The sequence below is a fragment of the Chiloscyllium plagiosum genome, unplaced genomic scaffold (assembly GCF_037043375.1).
Source record: "Chiloscyllium plagiosum isolate Xiang-an unplaced genomic scaffold, Cpla_swu_hap1 HiC_scaffold_27, whole genome shotgun sequence".
In the NCBI taxonomy this organism is placed as follows: Eukaryota; Metazoa; Chordata; class Chondrichthyes; order Orectolobiformes; family Hemiscylliidae; genus Chiloscyllium; species Chiloscyllium plagiosum.
In genome coordinates, this window is record NW_028270165.1 from 58,557,041 (window position 1) to 58,577,623 (window position 20,583).

Sequence of the window (20,583 nt, forward strand, 5' to 3'; positions counted from 1 at the left end):
ACGGTCCCTGCCATCCCGGGACGGTTGGGACCTCCACAGTTTGTTCTTCTGGTTTCTTAGTCCTTTTCCCAAACATTGTTCTGTATCAAAATTTCTCCCCAATTGCGATTGATCCTGCCGACTACGCCAAAATGTTTTATAAATTCTCAAGGATCGGGTTCGCAGGAGAGTAGTCTGACACAGACCAGGAGAAAAGAACTGAGAGACGAGTTTGCTAGAATATAAGTATTTTATTCCCCGCAGTGTCGCCTCAACCAGGTCTCGTACTTACAACGGGTCTGGTTTATACTCACTCTACATGTTACCGGAACTGGGAGCCGTCAGTTCTCGTAGAGCGGTTGCCAACAACCCACGCTCGGCGGTTAAACGTAACCCGGAGCAGACTCTACCGAACTGGGGACTTTCCCAGCTTATATACTCTTTCGAGATCTAAACATTCATGCGAACAACAGGGCAAGACTCTTTACGAGTTTCAGCTGGAACCAATTAAGCTTGCAACATCCTGTTTGACAGTGTCTGTTCCTTATCAAGGCTGGTAGCATAAACACCATAAGCAACACATTCCATTCCGGTAACATATTCATGCGAACAACAGGGCAAGACTAAGCAACACCTTCCATTCCGGTAACATATTCATGATAAGATTCACACATGTATTGGGACATAATTTTAACCCTTTCACCACAAAAAGACATTTGGATAATTACATGAATAGGAAAGGTTCAGAGGGATATAGGCCAATCATTGGCAGGTGGGACCAGTTTAGTTTCAGAACACAGTCAGCATGGACTAGTTCGACTGAGTGGTCTGTTTCTGTGCTGTATGACTCTGTAACTGTTCTGTACTGATCTTGAAACCATTTTCTTGTCTTTCCCCATAACTCCTTTGTTCTTCAAAGTCAAATGAACTCAGCCTGGAATACACTCCATGACCGACCTAACTGCAGGAAGACATCCCCACTTCTGAATTCAATTCCTCCTGCTGATATACCACTTGCTTTGCTCATTGCTGGCTGCACCTGTCTGACAACTGGCACTGACTGGTTTCGAAGGGTACTGAGGCCCCATTGTCCATCCACACATCATTCCTGATGTAGGCTCACGCCCGAAATGTCGACTCTCCTCCTCCTCCTCCTCCTCAGTTGCTGCCTTACCTGCTGTGCTTTTCCAGCGCCACACTTTTCAACTCTGATCTCCAGCATCTCACTTTCGCCACATCTCAACATATCACTACATAAACAATGCACCTCCTTTCTGCGTTTTTTTTTTTCACTGCAAAGACTAGAACTTCACATTGTGATACTGCATTTGCCATGTGTTTGCAAACTGAGACACAGACCTGGATCAACTTTTCCAGAGTCTGGCCCCTCCCTTGATTCACTCTTTCAGTTGCTGCAAGTCAACAATTAACCCCAGGATGAAAAAGTGGTGAGAAAAACACTGTTGTACTCACAAATGTTAGACAGAGGAAGGAAGTTACAGTCTGGGGTGAAGTTTAACCTTATGCAGAGAGAAAAGAGTAGCAGCATGTTCAGAGCTCAATGTCCAACCTCCGCATTTCGACAATGGCCGGCTCTGATTGGCAGGAGGACCAGACTCCTTCCGGTCCTCCAAGGTTCAAGTGTCCAAATTTCAAGTGTCCAAATGCGAATACGAGAGAAAATTCCCGAAGCCAATTTTTTTTCCCTGTGCCTCGACATTTTATTTCTTTTGCATTTTGACTGGCTGCTCAACGTTTCAGTCTTTTCCCCAGGATAGAGGTATTCCAAAACTAGAGGGTAAAGGTTTAGGGTGTGGGGGAAAGATTTTAAAAGATCTAAAAGACTCGGACTAGAACATTCACCCCTTACAGGGCGAATGTGAGGACTGCAGATGCTGGAGATTAGGGTCGAGAGTGTGGAGCTGGAAAAGCACAACAGGTCAGGCAGCATCCGAGGAGCAGGAGACTCGACGTTTCGGGCAAAACCTTTCATCAGGAAATAGCCATGGGGAACTGCAGGGCTGTAGCGTAATCGAGTGAGTCGAAGTGGGATGCTGTTGGGAAGGTCGGTGTGAATGTGGGATGATATAGTTGCGCTACCTAAGCCACGCGTATATTGAGAAATGATTGCCCCAAGTCTGCTGTGGGAGGAGTGCGTTCCAGTTGGTGGGACACTGACACCCTGTCAGCGCTGTCTCTCTCTCTTCACATTCTGCCCTCCTGTCCATTTTCTCCCCCCCCCCCACTGCCCCCTGCCCACTGCCCATTCTCCCTCGTCACACTGCGCCCCCTATTCTATCCCCCAACCCTCTGAACCCCAGTCTGACCCCTGTCCATTTCTCTCCCTTCTCCACCACCACCAGCGACCGCCCCCCATCCTTTCTCCTGCCTCAGCCCTCTTTGATCGCTGTATGAAGCCCTTCTAAGGAGAGAGAGAGAAAATGGTTGATGATGACTTTACCTGGGAAACAGGGAATGTGGGAAGTAGCTGATTTTTAAAATTGAGAATAACTCAAATCATATATTCAGAAGCTTCGTTAAAGTGTGGAAGAATGTTAATTTATTTTTAAAAAGCTGCAGAAATCTTTCTGAAACTTGCATTGATGTATTTGCACAACAAAAGACAGGCTGTAAGGAGTGAATGAGTGAATAAAAGACAAGTCCCACCTTGCCCTCGAGGAGAAAGTGAGAACTGCAGGTTATGGAAATCACAGTTGAGTGTGGTGCTGGAAAAGCACAGCAGGTCAGGCAGCATCCAAGGGGCAGGAGAATCGCCGTTTCGTGCATAAGCACTTGGCACTCGGCCATCGCTCCTTCAATCCTCCTGTGATGGCGCGTGAACTCGCTGGTGCCTCCGCAGGTGGGAGGAGCAGGTGAATCCCTTCCGGCACTTACAGCAGGTGAATGGCCTCTCTCCAGGGTGGAGCCGCTGGTGGGTCAGCAGTGCAGCTGACTGAGTGAAACCCCTCCCGCACATGGGGCACGTGAATGGCTTCTCTTACTTGTGGACCCACTCGTGCGTCTGCAGATGGCAGATCCGACTGAACCCCTTCCTACACACTGAGCTGGTGAATGGCCTCTCCCGGTGTGAATGCGTCTGTGGGTTTCCAGCATGGATGGGGAAGGGAATCCTTTCCCTCAGACCCCACATTTCCACGGTTTCCCCATTGGGGGAGCTTTACCTTGGTTGCTCTGGGTTTGAAATTACAATCAGAACGGGGACATAATCTTTCCCACCGTGAGGATGAGACTTTGATTCCCCCAAGCTGAGTAACTGGTTTGAAACACTTTTCACAGTCAGCGCACTGAATCTCCCTCACTCGGTGTCTCAGTATTATTCCTGCCGCACCAGTGTCCAAAATCTCTCAAACAAACAAAGGGAAACATGCCTTCTTGATTGGAATGGTTGCTGATATTCAAGTCCCAATGAATCAAGTGGCTCTGTCAGAAGTTGATGCATCATTTGCTTTCAGATTTCTTTCTGCACATCTTCCTGCAAAAAAAAACACAAAATAAGTGATTACTGTCAGGACAGCTAAATGAACATAACAAAGGTGGCCATTCCTGTAGATTGCCAGATGCCTGCTGATCACATATTACTCAGCACACAGAAACCTGAAATCCCTCATGTAGCCAGATAGCCTTAAGTGTGTATGGAGGAAAACTTCATTTCGGCGACAATAACATGGAAAAAAAACTGCCTAAAAAGGTACTGGAAATGGAGCTGAATCAAGGATAGGAAAATGAAATGTCAAGGCTGCTTGAGAAAAGAAAGGCAGTAAAGTTGCTGAATGACTTCCTGCTGTCGGATTAAATAAAAAATGATGACAAAAAAAGGACGTGACCCCATTACTACATTAGAAGGTGAATAATAATTGCAAAGAAACCTTTACAGCAGCCAACAATATCAGACATACACCAAATGAAGCAACATATCTCTACATTTTACATCAATGTGCCAATCCTTTAAATGCTGCTCAGTTCCATGAGAAATTAACCTTTTAATTGTGAACATGAAGAAAGAAGCAACCTTTTCCAGGGTGCAAACTGTAAACGTGCCAAACTGAGGAAATACACAAGGAAAATACACCCCACCTCCCCCGCCCTCCCCCTGCCCCACTTGCGGAGGATGGGGAATGGAAAGGGGGTGACATTGTTTTGCTCCCAGATGTTGCCCAGAGGGAGGGAGTTTCACTCTGAAACTGACAGGGCTGCATCCCCGTTGTGACGTCAACAATGGAGGGCGGGCCGAGCAGCTGTCCCGCAGTTGAGGCACATGTGGAGGGGAGGGCACTTTGCAAACTCCTACTCTCCTCCAAGTCAAGCAGTTTGAGTTCAAGCAAAGCAATGGCTTTAATTTTAGGCTAGAAAACCTCCTCTGTGCCATGGGAACCCTCCTCCCTTGGGGAATGCAGGGATGCAGATTCATAGTAACAGGAGGAGTAGGCCATTTAGGACAAATCCTCCAACCCTGGCAACATCCTTGTAAGTCTTTTCTGAACCCTTTCCAGTTTCACAACATCTTTCCGATAGGAAGCAGACCAAAATTACATGCAATATTCCAAAAGTGGCCTGACCAATGTTCTGTACAGTGGCAACATGAGCTCTCAATATCTTTACTCGATACTCTGAACAATAAAGCAAAGCATAACAAACGCCTACTTCACTATCCTATCTGCATGCAACTCTACTTTTAAGGAGCTATCAACTTGCACTCCAATGTCTCTTTGTTCAGCAACACTCCCGGGGACCTTACCAATAAGTGTAAAAGACCTGTTCTGATTTGCTTTTCCAAAATGCAGCACCCCACATTTATCTAAATTAACCTCAATCTGCCACTCTGCTCATTGGCCCATCTGATCAAAATCCCGTTGTAATCTGAGGTAATCTTCTTTGCATCCACTACACCTCCAATTTTGGTGTCATCTACAAACTTGGTAACTACACCTCCAATGTTTAGATCCAAATCAATTGTATAAATGACAAAAAGTAGTGGACCCAGCACCGATACTTATTACATACCACTGATCACAGGCCTCCAGTCTGAAAAGCAACCCTCCATCACCACCCTCTGTCTTCTGCCTTCGAACCAGTTCTGTATCCAAATGGCTAGTTCTCCCTGTATGCCACGAGATCAAAACTTTCCCACCCGTCTCCCATGAGGAACCTTGTTGACCACCTTACAGAAGTCCATACAGATCACGTCCACTACTCTGCCTTCATCAATCCACTTTCTTACTTAGAGTCATAGAGGTGTAGAGCAGGCAAACAGACCCTTTGTTCCAGCCCATCCATGCCAACCAGATATCCCAACCCAGTCTAGTCCCACTTGCCAGCACCTGGCCCATATCCCTCCAAACCATTCCTACTCATATACCCATCCAAATGCCTTTTAAATGTTGCAATTGTACCAGCCTCCACCACTTCCTCTGGCAGCTCATTCCATACACGTACCAAGCTCTACATGAAAACGTTGCCCCTTAGGTCCCTTTTATATCTTTCCCCTCTCACCCTAAACCTATGCCCTCTAGTTCTCTACTCCACCACCCCAGGGAAAAGACTTTGTGTATTTACCCTATCCATGCCCCTCATAATTATGTTAACCTCTATTAGGTCATCCCTCAGCCTCCGACGCTCCAGGGAAAACAGCCCCAGCCTGTTCAGCCTCTCCCTATAGCTTAAGTCCTCCAACATTCTTGTAAATCTTTTCTGAACCCTTTCAAGTTTCACAACATCTTTCCGATAGGAAGGAGACCAGAACTGCATGCAATATTCCAGCAATGGCCTAACCAATGTCCTGTACAGCCGCAACATGACCTCCCAACTCCTGTAATCAATACTCTGACCAATAAACGAAAGCATACCAAATGCCTTCTTCATTTTCCTATCTACCTGTGACTCCACTTTCAAGGGGCTATGAATCTGCACTCCAAAGTCTCTGTTCAGCAACTCTCCCTCGGACCTTACCATTAAGTGTAAAGGTCCTGTTAAGATTTGCTTTCCCAAAATGCAGCACCTCGCATTTATCTGAATCAAACTCCTTCTTCAGAAAACTCAATCAAGTTCGTGAGACATGATTTCCCACGCACAAAGCCATGTTGACTATCGCTAACCAATTCTTTCTTTTCCAAATGTACGTAAATCTTATCTCCCAGATTCTCTCCAACAACTAGTCTACTGCGGATGTTAAGCTTACTGGTCTTTCATTCCCTGGCTTTTCCTTACCACTTTCTTAAATAGTGGCATCACGTTAGCTACCCTCCAGTCCTCCGGCACCTCACCTGTGACTATCTATGATACAAATATCTCAGCAAGAGGCCCAACAATGCTTTCCGTAGCTTTCCACAGAGTTCTAGGGTACACCTGATAAGGTACTGGGGATGTACCCACTTTTATGCATTTCAAGACATCCTTCACCTCCTCCTCTGTAATGTGGACATTTTCCAATATGTCACCATCTATTTCCCCACAGTCTATATCTTCCATGCCCTTCTCCACAGTAAAAACTGACGCAAAATATTCGTTCGGCATCTCCTCCATCTACTGCAGCTCCACACATAATCCGCCTTACTGATCTTTGAGGGGCCCTATTCTCTCCCTTGCTACCCTTTTGTCCTTAATGTATTTATAAAAACCCTTTGGATTCTCCTGAATTCTATTTGCCAAAGCTATCTCATGTCCCCTTTTTGCCCTCATGACTTCTCTCTTAAGTATGCTCGTATTGCCTTTATACTCTAAGGATTCACTCGATCCCTCTGTCTATACCTGACATATGCTTCCTTGTTTTTCTTAACCAAAATCTCATTTTCTCTAGACATCCAGCATTCCCCAACCTACCAGCCTTTCCTTTCACCCTAACAGGAATATACTGTCTCTGGACACTTGTTATCTCATATCTGAAGGCTTCCCATTTTCCAGCAGTCCCTTAACCTGCGAACATCTGCCCCCATCAGCTTTTGAAAGATGTTGCCTAATACCTGAATCTTCCTGCAATTTAGAACTTCAACTTTTAGATCTGATATATTATTTTCAATCACTATTCTAATGTTAATAAAATTGTGGTTGTTGGCTCTTAGGTTTTGCACCATCTCTAGTATATACATCCACATTGTGAATTAGAAAATGTCCTTATACACACTTAACAAATTCCTCTATTTGGCAGATAGGTAAATGGGCAGGAGTTATACCTTGGGTCCACTTTTCCTTCACTCCCATCAACCCTAACCCCATTCCCACCCCATAGTCCAACGGCACTTTCCCCTGCAACTGCCGAATGTGTGACACCAGCCCATTTATCTGCTCCCTCTGCACGATCCAAGGGCCCAAACTTACCTTCCAGGTGAAGCGGCACTTTACCTGCACTTCCCACAACCCAGTCTACTGCATTTGCTGCTCACAATGTGGTCTCATCTACATTGGGGAAACCGAAGCATAAACTGGGTGACTGCTTCGCAGAACATCTACGTTCTGCCCGCAAAAAAGACCCTGAATTTCCAATTGCCTGCCAATTCCACACCCCACCCTGTTCCCTGGCCAACATCTCTGTCTCAGGTTTGCTGTATTGTTCCAGCAAAGCTCCGCACCAGCCGAACGAAGAGCACCAAATATTACACTTGGGGACCTTACATCCCTCCGGTCCCAATATCGAATTCAATAATTCTAGAGCCTGAACTCCATAATATCCTCGTCCCTACTACACACACCAAGCCTTGTTCTCACACACTGGATTAGTGGTGCTGGAAAAGCACAGCAGTTCAGGCAGCATCCAAGGAGCAGTAAAATCAACGTTTCAGGCAATAGCCCTTCATCAGGAATACAGGTTTCCAGCATCTGCAGTCATTGTTTTCACCTTGTTATCACATAGTCTGTGATTACACACTACCTTTCTTAGACACGAAGAGTCCCCAATAACAGTTATTCACCCTCCCACGCAGATTGTTATCAACTCCCTTTCCTGCCCAACAGTTCTTCCCTCGCTTTGGGCTCTGTCCTGATCTATCATTTACTGCATCCGCCTTCCTCCCACAATATTTTTCGCATATTAACCGACATTTTCCCAATCACTATCAGTTCTGTGGAAGAGTCACCGGCAACTCCTGTTTTTCTTGTTTCTGATAAACAGCGTCCGCAGTTCTTTCAGCTTTTTGTTGAGGTAGAGTTGGAAATTGTTTCGAGAGACACAAGGAGAGGGGGGAGAGACAGAACAGACATGAACTGTTGATCTCCGTTGTTACTCATAACGTAAAATCATTGTAGTGCGATCGCTTCCCTGAACCGTGAATAGAAGCGCGTCGGGCCTTGTGAGCTTGTAGCGCAACGTAAGCGCGTTTGACTCCCGATCCGAAGGTTGCGCGTTCACGTCATGTCAAACTCACTGAAGATAACTTCGCCTCATCCAAATCAAGAAAAACGTGCGCTCACTCCGGGTATCTGCTGAGTTAAGTCTTCTTTCTGGAAACTTTCGATCACACGCGTGAAGCTTTGCTGTCAGTTTGATTTGTGAGCCCTGTGTCAGAGAGGTGGTGTGCCCATTGTTTGGGTAAATGCTCAGCTCCCCCAATGTGAGAAATAAAACTACCCAGTAACTCTCGCACGTCTGCATATGCTAGAAGACCCAAAGGTGGAATCATACCCCGAGAACAATGAACAACCTGCCAAGGGTGCAGCGAAGTCCTGAAACAGCTGAGATTGCTCAGTACGGAATACATTGTACATTGCTTCCAGAATTACAAGCAGCAAAGAGTTTCAAGAACATCTGCTTCTCAATCTGTCTCCCTGCTCCCAGGACGCTGCTGTTTGTCCCAACCCCAGGGACCGTGCTCTCTCCACTGGTGGATAATTGAAACATTTTGTTTCTACTTGCAAGCTGTACTGGTGGAAGACAGAGTCCATTCGCTCTTCTGCTCTCTCTCTCTCTCTCTATCATTTGGGGTAGGAGACGTCAGTTACAGTAATGCGTAAGAAATGGGCAACTTTGAACTTGTTCCAAAGGTCCTGTTAAGGGAGAGATAGAAAAATGCTGTGCTGCCAGGACAAAGAGAAATTGACACCGGAGACTCTTCCCTCAGGTAAATTGGTATGAGTGCATTTTTGTGCAGCCTGCTTGGTGTGCAGAATTTGTCTTGACACAGCAATCCTGCAGAAAGTCTTTTGTTACACGGGCGTTAGTTTCTTTACTGCGGGAAGTGGACAAAAACAGCAAGTCACGTGTTTCAACTTCAGTTCATTGCCATCTGAGAGAAGAGGTTTCACACTTGAGATCAGAACACACCGACAGAGACCAGGACAAGACAACTCACAGCTCCACAAGCGTGCCACCGCAACTGTGTAAATTTGACTCGTGTATCGAAATGACATATTTAGTTCAGATACCCGAAGTTTTGGGAAGCAAGGTAAGGGAAAGGCAAGGGAAAGAGCAGAGCACCGTTGTACGGGAAAGTTGCGAAAGGTGACATTAAGCGAATTGCAGGGGATGGTTATGCTCCATCAACTGCTGGATTATGCTCCCAGCACTCTCCCGCTGCACCAAAGCACATCCAGAGAAGAATTCAGCTTTTCCTCTGGTGCGTGACATGCACGTTCGGGAATGATGTCAAAGATGTTGCTGCGCGCACGTGTCATAAGCTGTTGTGCGCACGTGTGGAGGCTGTGTCGAAATTCCCATATTCTGTTGGTCGAACTGTGATTTCACTCTGAATCACAACAAGTATCTCAGCGCAGATGGAAGCCATGCGGCCCACCTTTGCTCTGTTGGTTCTACATAGGAAGTAAACGAGTGTCTCCATTCGTATCATTCTCTTGGCTGAGAGACATAGACTCATAAGAGATGTACAGCATGGAAACAGACCCTTCGGTCCAACCCGTCCATGCCAACCAGATATCCCAACCCAATCTCGTCCCACCTGCCAGCGCCCGGCCCATATCCCTCCAAACCCTTCCTATTCATACACCCATCAAAATGCCTTTTAAATGCTGCAATTGTACCAGCCTCCACCACTTCCTCTGGCAGCTCATTCCATACACGTACGTGAAAAAGTTGCCCCTTCGGTCTCTTTTATATCTTTCCCCTCTCACCCTAAACCTATGCCCTCTAGTTCTGGAATCCCCCACCCCAGAGGGAGCCTATTTACCCTATCCACGCCCCTCAAAATTTTGTGAACTTCTATAAGGTCACCCCACAGCCTCCGACGCTCCAGGGAAAACAGCCCCAGCCTGTTCAGCCTCTCCCTGTAGCTCAAATGCTCCAAACCTGGCAAGTCTGCACATTGTTACATCGAACACGAAAACCGAATTCCTTCCTCTTTGTCAGTATCAGACAGGGACTTACTGACCCTGATCACTCCCTGTACGAAAACGTAGTTCCTCGTGTCACTTTTACTTCTTTTCCTCGTGACTTTAAAACTCTGCCGAATCGTTGAGGATCCTTTCAGATTTGGGAGCATTTTCACAACATTATTTCCTGTTTCTAGGTCCCTCATGACTTGGAAAGCTTCGGGTCTCCGAGGAGAGCTGTCCCAATTTTCCAATCTCCCTTCATTGCTGACATTCCTCAAACACCGCACCACTCACGTCAACTTGTTCAACACTATCTCCAACCATTTCACTTCCCTGTTCTCTGTCCCATTCGTACTCCAGGGAGCCTAACCTCGTTTCACGAAGGTGTTTTTTGAGAAAATTCCACTGCATTCGCTGCTCACAGTGTCATTTCCCCAATGTAACATGAAGCATAAACTGGGTGACTGCTTCGCAGAACATCCCGGTTCTGCCCGCAGGAAAAAGGCCCTGACCTTGCGGTTGCCTGCCACTTTAACACATTTTCTCAAAGTTATTCGCCCTCTCACGCGGATCGTTATTCACTCCTACGTCCTTCCTATTGTTCTCTCTCTGAGCTGGCGGCAAACACAGCAATGTACATCGGAGACTCTGAGCCAGCTGAAACTTGCTCAGTGTGAAGTACATTCCACATTGCTCCAAGAATTGCAAGCAGCAAAGCGTTTCCAGAACATCTGCTTGTCATTCTGTCCCCGGGGCGCTGATATTTGTCTCATCCCCAGGAACTGGACTATCTCCACTGGTGGATAATTAAACCATTTTATTTCTACTTGCACGTTGTTCTGGCGGGGGTGGGGTGGTGGGACGGGGTGTAGGCTGGGGGGAGGGCAGAGTGCATTCGCTCTTCTGCTGTTTCTCTCTCTCTCTCTCTGAAATCCTTGGGATGAGAGGTATCAGTTACACGAATGCGTGGGTGGGACAGAGAGAAATGGACACCGAGGACTCTTCGCCCAGGTAAATTCACATTGTTGTGCAGCCTTCTTGGTGTTCAGAAATCGTCTTCACGCAGCAATCTTTGGAAAGTCTATTGCAAAGTGGGCATTCCTTTCTTTGCTGCCACCGCGCAGCAGTTAACATCTGAGCCCCAAGTGCCCCAGATGAAGAGAATCCGAAAGAAACCTTCACTCACTGAGAGTCATCACCACGGCCCTGAGCTGAGGGACTGCAGGCAGTCCAACACGGAAGGGATGATAAAAATGAACCAGTTTTGCTCCCTCAGCCTCTCTGTCCCAGAGACAGGCAGCGGGACGGCATAAACACGCAGCATCATTCTCGCGCACAGAAGCCGTTCAGCCCATCGAGTCCACGGCGACTGTCTGTCACTTGTCTCTCTCTCTGAAGTTATTCACAATCGGTGATCTGTCCTAATCGTGGGGGAATGTGTCTGAGCCGTAATGCGGTTTCTGACAAGCCGACCGTCTTATCATTCACGTCCGAACCGGCATGGCGAATTACTGCAGGGAATGGACAAAAACGTTAGGCATGTGTTTCAACTTTATCAGCTCATTGACATCTCAGAAAAGTGGTTTTACAATTCACTTCAGAGGAACTCGACGGAGAACAGGAGAAGACCACTCGGACCTCCAGAAGCGAGTCACTTCGCCTGCGTGAATTTGGCGAGTCTATCAGTATGATACATGTCACTCAGACACTCGAAGTTTTGGGCAGCAGATGCAAAGTCAGAGGCTCACGATAAAGGAAAGCTGCTCAAGGAGAGTTTGAGCAAGAGCAATAGAGGATGGTTTCGAGCTATGGGCCTCTGGGTGGTGGGGCCCGCACGCTTTTGTTGCGCCACTCTGCATTTCGTACGCCAAGCGTTTACTCAGAACCCTTCAGCTTTTCGACAGGCATCTGGCATGCACGTTCCAGACTCATATCAAAGATCTCCACTGCTGTTATGTAATATACTGCTGCGCAGAGGTGTGGAGGCTGTGTTAATATGAACATTCTGTTGGTCGAACATGCCCACCGAATTCAAATTTGTGTCCATTGAATCTGCCTCTTTGTCAATGTCAGACAGGGATTTACTGAACCTAACCACTTCCTGTACGAAAACGTTCTTCCGAATGTCACTTTTACTTCTTTTCCTCATGAATTTAAAACGCTGCCGAATCGTTCTCGATCCTTTCAGGCGTGGGAACACTTTCACAACATTATTTCCAATCTCTAGACCCCTCATGACTTGGAAAACTTGCCACGCCGGATTTCAAACTTCTGTTCTCCGAGGAGAGCTGTCCCAATTTTCCAAACTACCTTCATTGCTGACCTTCCTCAAACACGGGACCCACTCACGTCAACCTGTTCAACGCTATCTCCAATCATTTCACTTCCCCACTTCCTGCCCCATTCGTACTCCAGGGAGCCCAGCCTCGTTTAACGAAGGTGCTTTTTGAGAAGTTTAATCGGGCATTTTTGCACAAGTCAAGAAAGCCGGGATCTCTCGCAAGTCTGCCCGTTAGAAGACCCAATTCGTGAATCATACCTCTAGACCAACGAACCACAGGCCGCTGGATCCAGCACCTCCTGAACCAGCTGAGACTTGCTCAGTGTGAAATACATTCGCCATTGCTCTCAGAATTGCAAGCAGCAAAAGAGTTTTTCATTCTCATTCTGTCACCCTGCTCATTTTGTTCATTTTCAAATGAACAAATCCAGCAGGTCTAGTCCATCTGTGGAGAGAAAGGAGAGATAATGTTTTGAGCCCAACGATCCGTCTTCGGAACTGATGGAATGAGTGGGCGGGTACAGATCGTGGAAGAAGGTGGACAGGTTCTAAAATGATTGAACTCGGCGTTGGGTCCTGAAGGCAGCACGGTCTCTCAGGAGAAAATGAGGTTTCGCTCTTCCAGCTTGCGCTGTGCCTTGTGGGAGCACTTCAGCAAATCAGAGACTGAAATGTCATGGGAACACAGTGGGAGGTTGAAGTGACAGGAAACTGGAAGCTGACGGTCTATGGGAGAAAGGACAAAGAACGGGGGATGTGCTACAAAAGTGTAAAGAAAATCCACACCCCCAGACCAGACCCTGAACTACAACCATCAAAACACAGACAAGAGAAGCTGCATTAGGACGCTGTTCAAAAGGGTGACTACACACTGCAGCACTGCCGACCTGTGAAAGGAAGAAGAACACGTCTACATAGGCTTCACCAGGAACGGATATCCCCAGCAACTTCATCCACAAGGGCCGAGCAGACAAACAACGGGACAAGGATCTGCCACGACCCAACACACTCACCACTTTACCTTATATAATAAACCTCACAGAACTAATAGCCAGACATCTCCGACCACTCGGATTCATGACAGCCCATAAACTGACAGCCACGCTCAGACAACAACTCACCAGAACAAAAGACTCAACCATATCATGTGGAAAACAAATATAGTTTACAAGATTCCATGCAAAGGCTGCACGAAAACTAAACAGTACAGGACAAACAGGCAGACAACTAGCAATCTGTAACCATGAACAACATCTACCCATTAAACACTGTCTCTGGTACCCACACAAACACAGATGATAAGGACGATAAAATCGACTGGGACAGCACAACGGTCATCGTACATCGAAACAGAGGTCAGCCAGAGAAATTCAACAAACACGGCACTCATCCAGGAACTCCACCAATAAACACATTGACAGATGCCAATCACTGCAACGAACAACCAGAACAGTCAAACAAAAGCAGCAGAAACAGAACCAAATACATTCCAGAAGACACAGTACAGCAGGGCTTCACAGGAGGCTCCAACGCACTGAAGATGTCACCTAGACAGAGGATGTAACGCCTGCAAATCAACTTCCCAGCTCGGCGAGCTACGACAATCGGCAGCCGAGCTACAAAGCTTTCCGCAAATCTTGAACGGAAGTGTAATTCCTGTCGAAATTTGAGAGCATCCTGTTTATGTCATTCAGTTCCTGCAAGCAAAAACTTTGTTGTGGTTCTGTTCGCCGAGCTGGGAATTTGTGTTGCAGACGTTTCGTCCCCTGTCTAGGTGACATCCTCAGTGCTTGGGAGCCTCCTGTGAAGCGCTTCTGTGATGTTTCCTCCGGCATTTATAGTGGTTTGTATCTGCCGCTTCCGGTTGTCAGTTCCAGCTGTCCGCTGCAGTGGCCGGTATATTGGGTCCAGGTCGATGTGCTTGTTGATAGAATCTGTGGATGAGTGCCATGCCTCTAGGAATTCCATGGCTGTTCTCTGTTTTGGCTTGTCCTATAATAGTAGTGTTATCCCAGTCAAACTCATGTTGCCTGTCATCTGAGAGAGATCCCGGGTTCAAATCGCCGTTTCGGACGTGAATGACAAGACGATCCGCTTGTCAGAAACTGCATCCCGGGGACAGAATGACAAGCAGATGTTCTGGAAACTCTTTGCTGCTTGCAAATCTTGGAGCAAAGTAGAATGTATTTCACACTGAGCAAGTTTCAGCTGGCTCAGAGTCTCCAGTGTACATTGCTCTTTTTCCCGCCAGCTCAGAGAGAGAACAATAGGAGGGACAAAGGAGTGAATAACGATCCGTGTGGGAGGGTGAATAACTGTTAATGGAGACCGTTAGTGGCTAACAATAAGTAGTGTGTCGTAGCAGACTATGTGATAACAAGGGCTTGTATGTGTGTGGTAGGGGTCAAGGACATGGGGAATTTCAGGCCCTAAAGTCATGGAACTCGATCTTGAAGACCGGAGGGCTGTAGGGCTTTGAAATGGAATATGAGGTCTTGTTCTTCCATCTGGAGCTGAGCTTTGCTGGAGCACTGCTGCAAACCTGAGTCAGAGATGTTGGCCAGGGAACAGGGTGGCGTGTTAAAGTGGCAGGAAAACAGAAGCTCAGGGCCTTTATTTGCGGGCTGAACCAAGATGTTCTGCGAAGCAGTCATCCAGTTTATACTTCATGCTCCGTTGGGGCCACGACACTGTGAGCAGCGAATGCAGTAGACGAGGTTGCGGCAAATGTGCAGGTAAAGTGCTGCTTCACCTGGAAGGTATGTTCGAACCTGGAAGGATATTCAGGACGGAGCAGGTAAATTGTGCTTCTGAGTGAAATCACGGTTCGTAAAAACAGAATGTGGCAATTTAGACAGAGTTAATATTTGCTTGCCGGCGATATGTCTGCCGGTGCGTGATGGGAGCATAACCCAGAAGGGAAACCATCTTTCCTATTCACTCAATGTCGTCTTTCGCAGCTTTCCCGTATAACGGCGCACTGTTGTGCACCTCGCCTTCTCATCTGCTTCCCAAAAAACTTCGACGTAAATATTTCACATTGATACACTGGCCCAATGTGCACAGTTGAGATGACACACTCGTGGAGGTCTGCGGGGTCTTCTCCTGTTCTCTGTACTCTATGTTGAGGAGGGCAATGCCTGTCACTGGTCACTCCGGTGTCAGAGAAAAGTTTAGAAAGAAAACGGTTTAATTTTCTGCCAGTAGAGAGGGCCCGGTTCCTGGGGACGGGCAAACGGCAGCAGAGAGACAGAATGAGAAGCAGCTGTTCATAGAGTCATAGAGATATACAGCATGGAAACAGACCCTTCGGTCTCACCCGTCCATGCCGATCAGATATCCCACCCCAATCTAGTCCCACCTGCCAGCACCCGGCCCATATCCCTCCAAACCCTTCCTATTCATATATCCATCCAAACGCCTCTTAAATGTTGCAATTGTACCAGCCTCCGACACTTACTCTGGCAGCTCATTCCATACACGCACCACCCTCTGCGTGAAAAAGTTGCCCCTTAGGTCTCTTTTATATCTTTCTCCTCTCACCCTAAATCTATGCCCCCCCCCCCTCCCCCCAGTTCTTGACTCCCCGACCCCAGGGAAAAGACTTTGCCTATTTATTCTATCCATGCCCTTCATAATTTTGCATGAAATCACTCTTCAGCCTCCGACGTTCCAGAGAAAACAGCCCCAGTCTGTTCAATTTCAACTATACTTCACTCTGAGCAAGACTCAGCTGGTTCAAGAGGTAGAGTGGGGGCGCAGGCGCGCCAGCTGGCTGGCTCGTTGGTCTAGGGGTATGATTCTTGTTTTGGGTCTTCGTTGACGCAGACGTGCGAGAGATCCCGGGTTCAAATCCCGGACGCGCCCGCGTTTCGTGACTTATGCAAACGTGCCTGCTTAATTTTCTCAAAAAGCACCTTCGTTAAACGAGGTTGGGCTCCCTGGCGTACCAATGGGACAGAAAGCAGCGAAGTGAAATGATTGGCGAGAGCGTTGAACAGGTTGACGTGAGTGTTGCGGTGTTTTTAGGGTTGTCAGCGATGAGGGTCGATTGGAAATTTGGGACAGCTCTCCTCGGAGAACAGAAGTTGCAAATCTGGCCCGATTGAAGCTTTCCAAGTCTTGCGAAGTCTAGACAGAGAAATTAATGTAGTCAAAATGCTCCCACGCCTGAAAGGATCGGCAACGATTCGGCAGAGTTTTAAAGTCATGAGGAAAAGAACCAAAAGTGACATTCCCAAGAACGCTTTCGTACAGGGAGTGGTTGGGGTCAGTAAATCCCTAACTGACACTGACAAAGAGGCAGATTCATTAGACGCAAACGGGAATCCGGTGGTCATGTTTAAAGTAACAATGTGCAGAATTACATGGAGAAGGCAAGAGAATGATACGAATAGAGACCCACGTTCACTTACTGTGTCGACCCAGCAGAGCGAAGGTGGGCCGCATGGCGTCTATTCAGAGTGAAATCACAGTTCGACCAACAGAATTTGGGAAGTTAGAAAAAGTTTGTATTTACACAGCCTCCATACGTCTGCGCAACACCATATAAGACGACAGCAGTGGAGATCTTTGACATCAGTCTCGAACTTCCTGAAGAAGGGCTTCTGCCCGAAACGTCGATTCTCCTGTTCCCTGGATGCTGCCTGACCTGCTGCGCTTTTCCAGCAACACATTTTCAGCTCTGATCTCCAGCATCTGCAGACCTCACTTTCTCATCAGTCTCGAACGTGCATGCCAGGCGCCAGACGAAAGTCTGAAGGGACCTGTGGAAGTGGGCATTATGTGTAGGAGCAGAGTGGCGCAGCGGGAGTGTGCTGGGCCCATAACGCCCGAGGTCGATGGATCGAAACCATCTTCTGCTATTGCTCAGTGTCTCCTTGAACAACTTTCCTTTGGGATGGCACCCTGCTCAGCATCTTGCCTTTCAAACGACTGTCTGAATGCCCCGGATCATACCTAAACTCACACCGCACAAGTAACTTCGTTTTCGAAGTCTGAGTGGTCTTCTCCTGTTCTTCGTCGGCTTCCTAAGAACTGAATCGCAAACCCACTTCTCTGAGATGCCAGTGAGCTGAGACGCATACCTTGTGATTTCGTGCCTTGCCTGCCGTAATTCGCCTCGCCGGTTCCGACGTGAATGACAAGACGATCAGCACGTCAGAAACTGCATCACCATTCAGACACAGTCCCTTAGTATTCGGACAGATATCACTGATTGTGAATCACCTCAGAGAGAGACAAGTGGCAGAGAGTCGTCGTGGACACGATGGGCTGGACCGCCTCTGTCGGCGGGAGAATGATGCGACGTGTTTATGCCGTCCTGCTGCCTGTCTATGGGACAGAGAGGCTGAGGGAGCGACAATGGTTCATTTAACCGTCCCTTCCGTGTTGCACTGCCTGCAGTCCCGCAGCTCAGGGCCGTGGGGATGACTCTCAGTAAGTGAAGGTTTCACTCGGATTCTCTTCATCTGGGGCACTTGGGCTCAGATGTTAACTGCTGCACGGTCGCAGCGATGAAAGCGATGCCCACTTTGCGAGAGATTTTCTGTAAGATTGCTGCGTGAAGACGAATTCTGAACACCAAGCAGACTGCACAACAATGTACTCATATGAATCTACTTGAGGGAAGAGTCCTCGGTGTCCATTTCTCTCTGCCCCGCCAGCACAGCATCTTTCCATCTCTCCAATAACAGACGTTTTGAGGAAATTCACAATCAAAGTTACTCACTTCCCACTCATTAGATTACTTACAGTGTGGAAACAGGCCCTTCGGCCCAACAAGTCCACACTGACCCGCCGAAGCGCAACTCACCCATACCCCTACATTTACCCCTTACCTAACAATACGGGGAATGTAGCATGGCCAATTCACCTGACCTGCACATCTTTGGACTATGGGAGGAAACCGGAGCACCCGGAGGAAACCCACACAGACACGGGGAGAACCTGCAAACTCCACACAGTCAGTCGCCTGAGGCGGGAATTTAACCCGGGTCTCTAGCACTGTGAGGCAGCAGTGCTAACCACTGTGCCACCGTGCCGCCCACAAAGTGTAAGTGATACCTCTCACCCCAAGGGATTGGGAGTTAAAGAGCAGAAGAGCGAATCCACTCTTCCCTCCCTCCAGAAAAGAGTACAATTAGAAACAAGTTGGTTTAATTATCCGCCAGTGGAGATAGACCAGTTCCTGGGGATGAGACAAACATCAGCGCCCCGGGGACAGCATGACAAGCAGATGTTCTGGAAACAATTTGCTGCTTGCAATTCTTGGAGCAATGTGGAATGTATTCCACACTGAGCAAGTTTCAGCTGGCTCAGAGTCTCCAGTGTACATTGCTCTCTGAGTTTATATTTGCACATCGGCGACATGTCTGCACAACAGCACATGACACTACAGCAGTGAAGATCTTTTGATGTCATTCTCGAACATGCAAGTCACACGCCAGATGAAAAGCTGAATACTTCTCTGGAAAAGCTACCGTGCAATGCAGGAGAATGGCACAGCGGGTGCATGCTGGGATCATAACCCAGAAGCGAAACCATTTTCTCCTACTCACTTTATGTCTTTCGTAGCTTTCCCGTATAACGGCGCTCTGTTCTTTTCCTTGCCATGTCATTTGTTTCCTAAAACTTCGGGTATCTGAGCTCAATATATCACATCGATACACAAGTCAAATTTACACAGTTGCGCTGGTACCCTTGTGGAGCTCTGAGTTGTCTTGTCCTGTTCTCTGACGGTGTGTCCTGATCTCGTGTGAAACCTCTTCTCTCAGATGGCAATGAACCGGTGAAGTTGAAACACATGACTTGCTGTTTTAGTCCATTGTCCGCAGTAAAGAAACCAACGGTGTAACAAAAGACTTCCTGCAGGATTGTTGTGTTAAGACAAATTCTGAGCACCAAGCAGGCTACACGAAAATGCACTCATATCAATTTACCTGAGGGAAGAGTCTCCGGAGTCCATTTCTCTCTGTCCCGATAGCACAGCATCTTTCTATCTCTCCGTTAACAGGACCTTTGGAACACATTCAAAGTTGCCCATTTCCTCCGCATGACTGTAACTGACTTCTCCTGCCTCACGTAATAGTGTGAGAGAGCAGAAGAGTGAATGGGGTCTGCCTTCCACCATTCATTCCTGAAGAAGGGCATGTGCCCGAAACGTCGAATCTTCTGTTCCCTAGATTCTGCCTGACCTGCTGTGCTGTTCCAGCAATAAAGTTTCAGCTTTGATCTCCAGCGTCTGCAGTCCTCACTTTCTCCTCTGCCTTCCACCAGCACAGCTTGCAGGTAGAAACGAAATGGTTCAATTATCCACCAGTGGAGAGAGCCCGGTCCCTGGGGACTGGACAAACAGCAGCGTCCTGGGAGCAGCGAGACAGATTGAGAAGCAGATATTCTTGAAACTCTTCCTTACTTGCAATTCTGGGAGCAATGCACAATGTATTTCATACTGAGCAAGTCTCAGCTGCTTCCGGAGGTCGCTGCACCCATGGCTGGTGGCTCGTTAGTCTGGGATATGATTCTAGCTTTGGGTCTTCTCGCATATGCAGCCGTGTGAGAATTCCCGGGTTCCAATCCCAGGCGAACCATCATTCCTTAAATTGACCTGAGCAAAAATACCTGATGAATTTTCTCAAAAAGCCGCTTCGTTAAATAAGATCGGACTGCCTGAACTAGGGACGGCGCAGAGCTGCCATTGCAGTGAACACGGCGAAGGGAAACACTTGTTCAAAGTGAGAACAAGTATTGCAGATTTTTCGCCCGCGCAATCCGAGTCTGAATGAAGCCTCCACCTGTATTACGCTCAATTCTGAGGGTGACACTTCAGGAAGCGGGGAAGTGAAGTGATTGCAGACGGCGCTGAACAGGTTAACGTGAATGGTACCGTCCTGAGGAATGTCAGCAATGAAGAGAGATTGGAAAGTTTGGGGCAGCTCTCTTTGGAGAACAGAGGGCTGAAAGCTGGTCTGATTGAAGTTTTCCACGTCATGAGGGTTTTAGACAGAGGAAATAATGCAGTGAAAATGCTCCCAGGCCTGAAAGGA

At 47.6% G+C, this 20,583-nt stretch overlaps 1 protein-coding gene across 1 annotated transcript in view; it reads right to left on the reverse strand.

The window, feature by feature from the left end:
- LOC148144269 (uncharacterized) overlaps positions 1 to 20,583 on the reverse strand; it is a 108,314-nt gene that overhangs the window by 23,691 nt on the left and 64,040 nt on the right. The window lies entirely within an intron of this gene.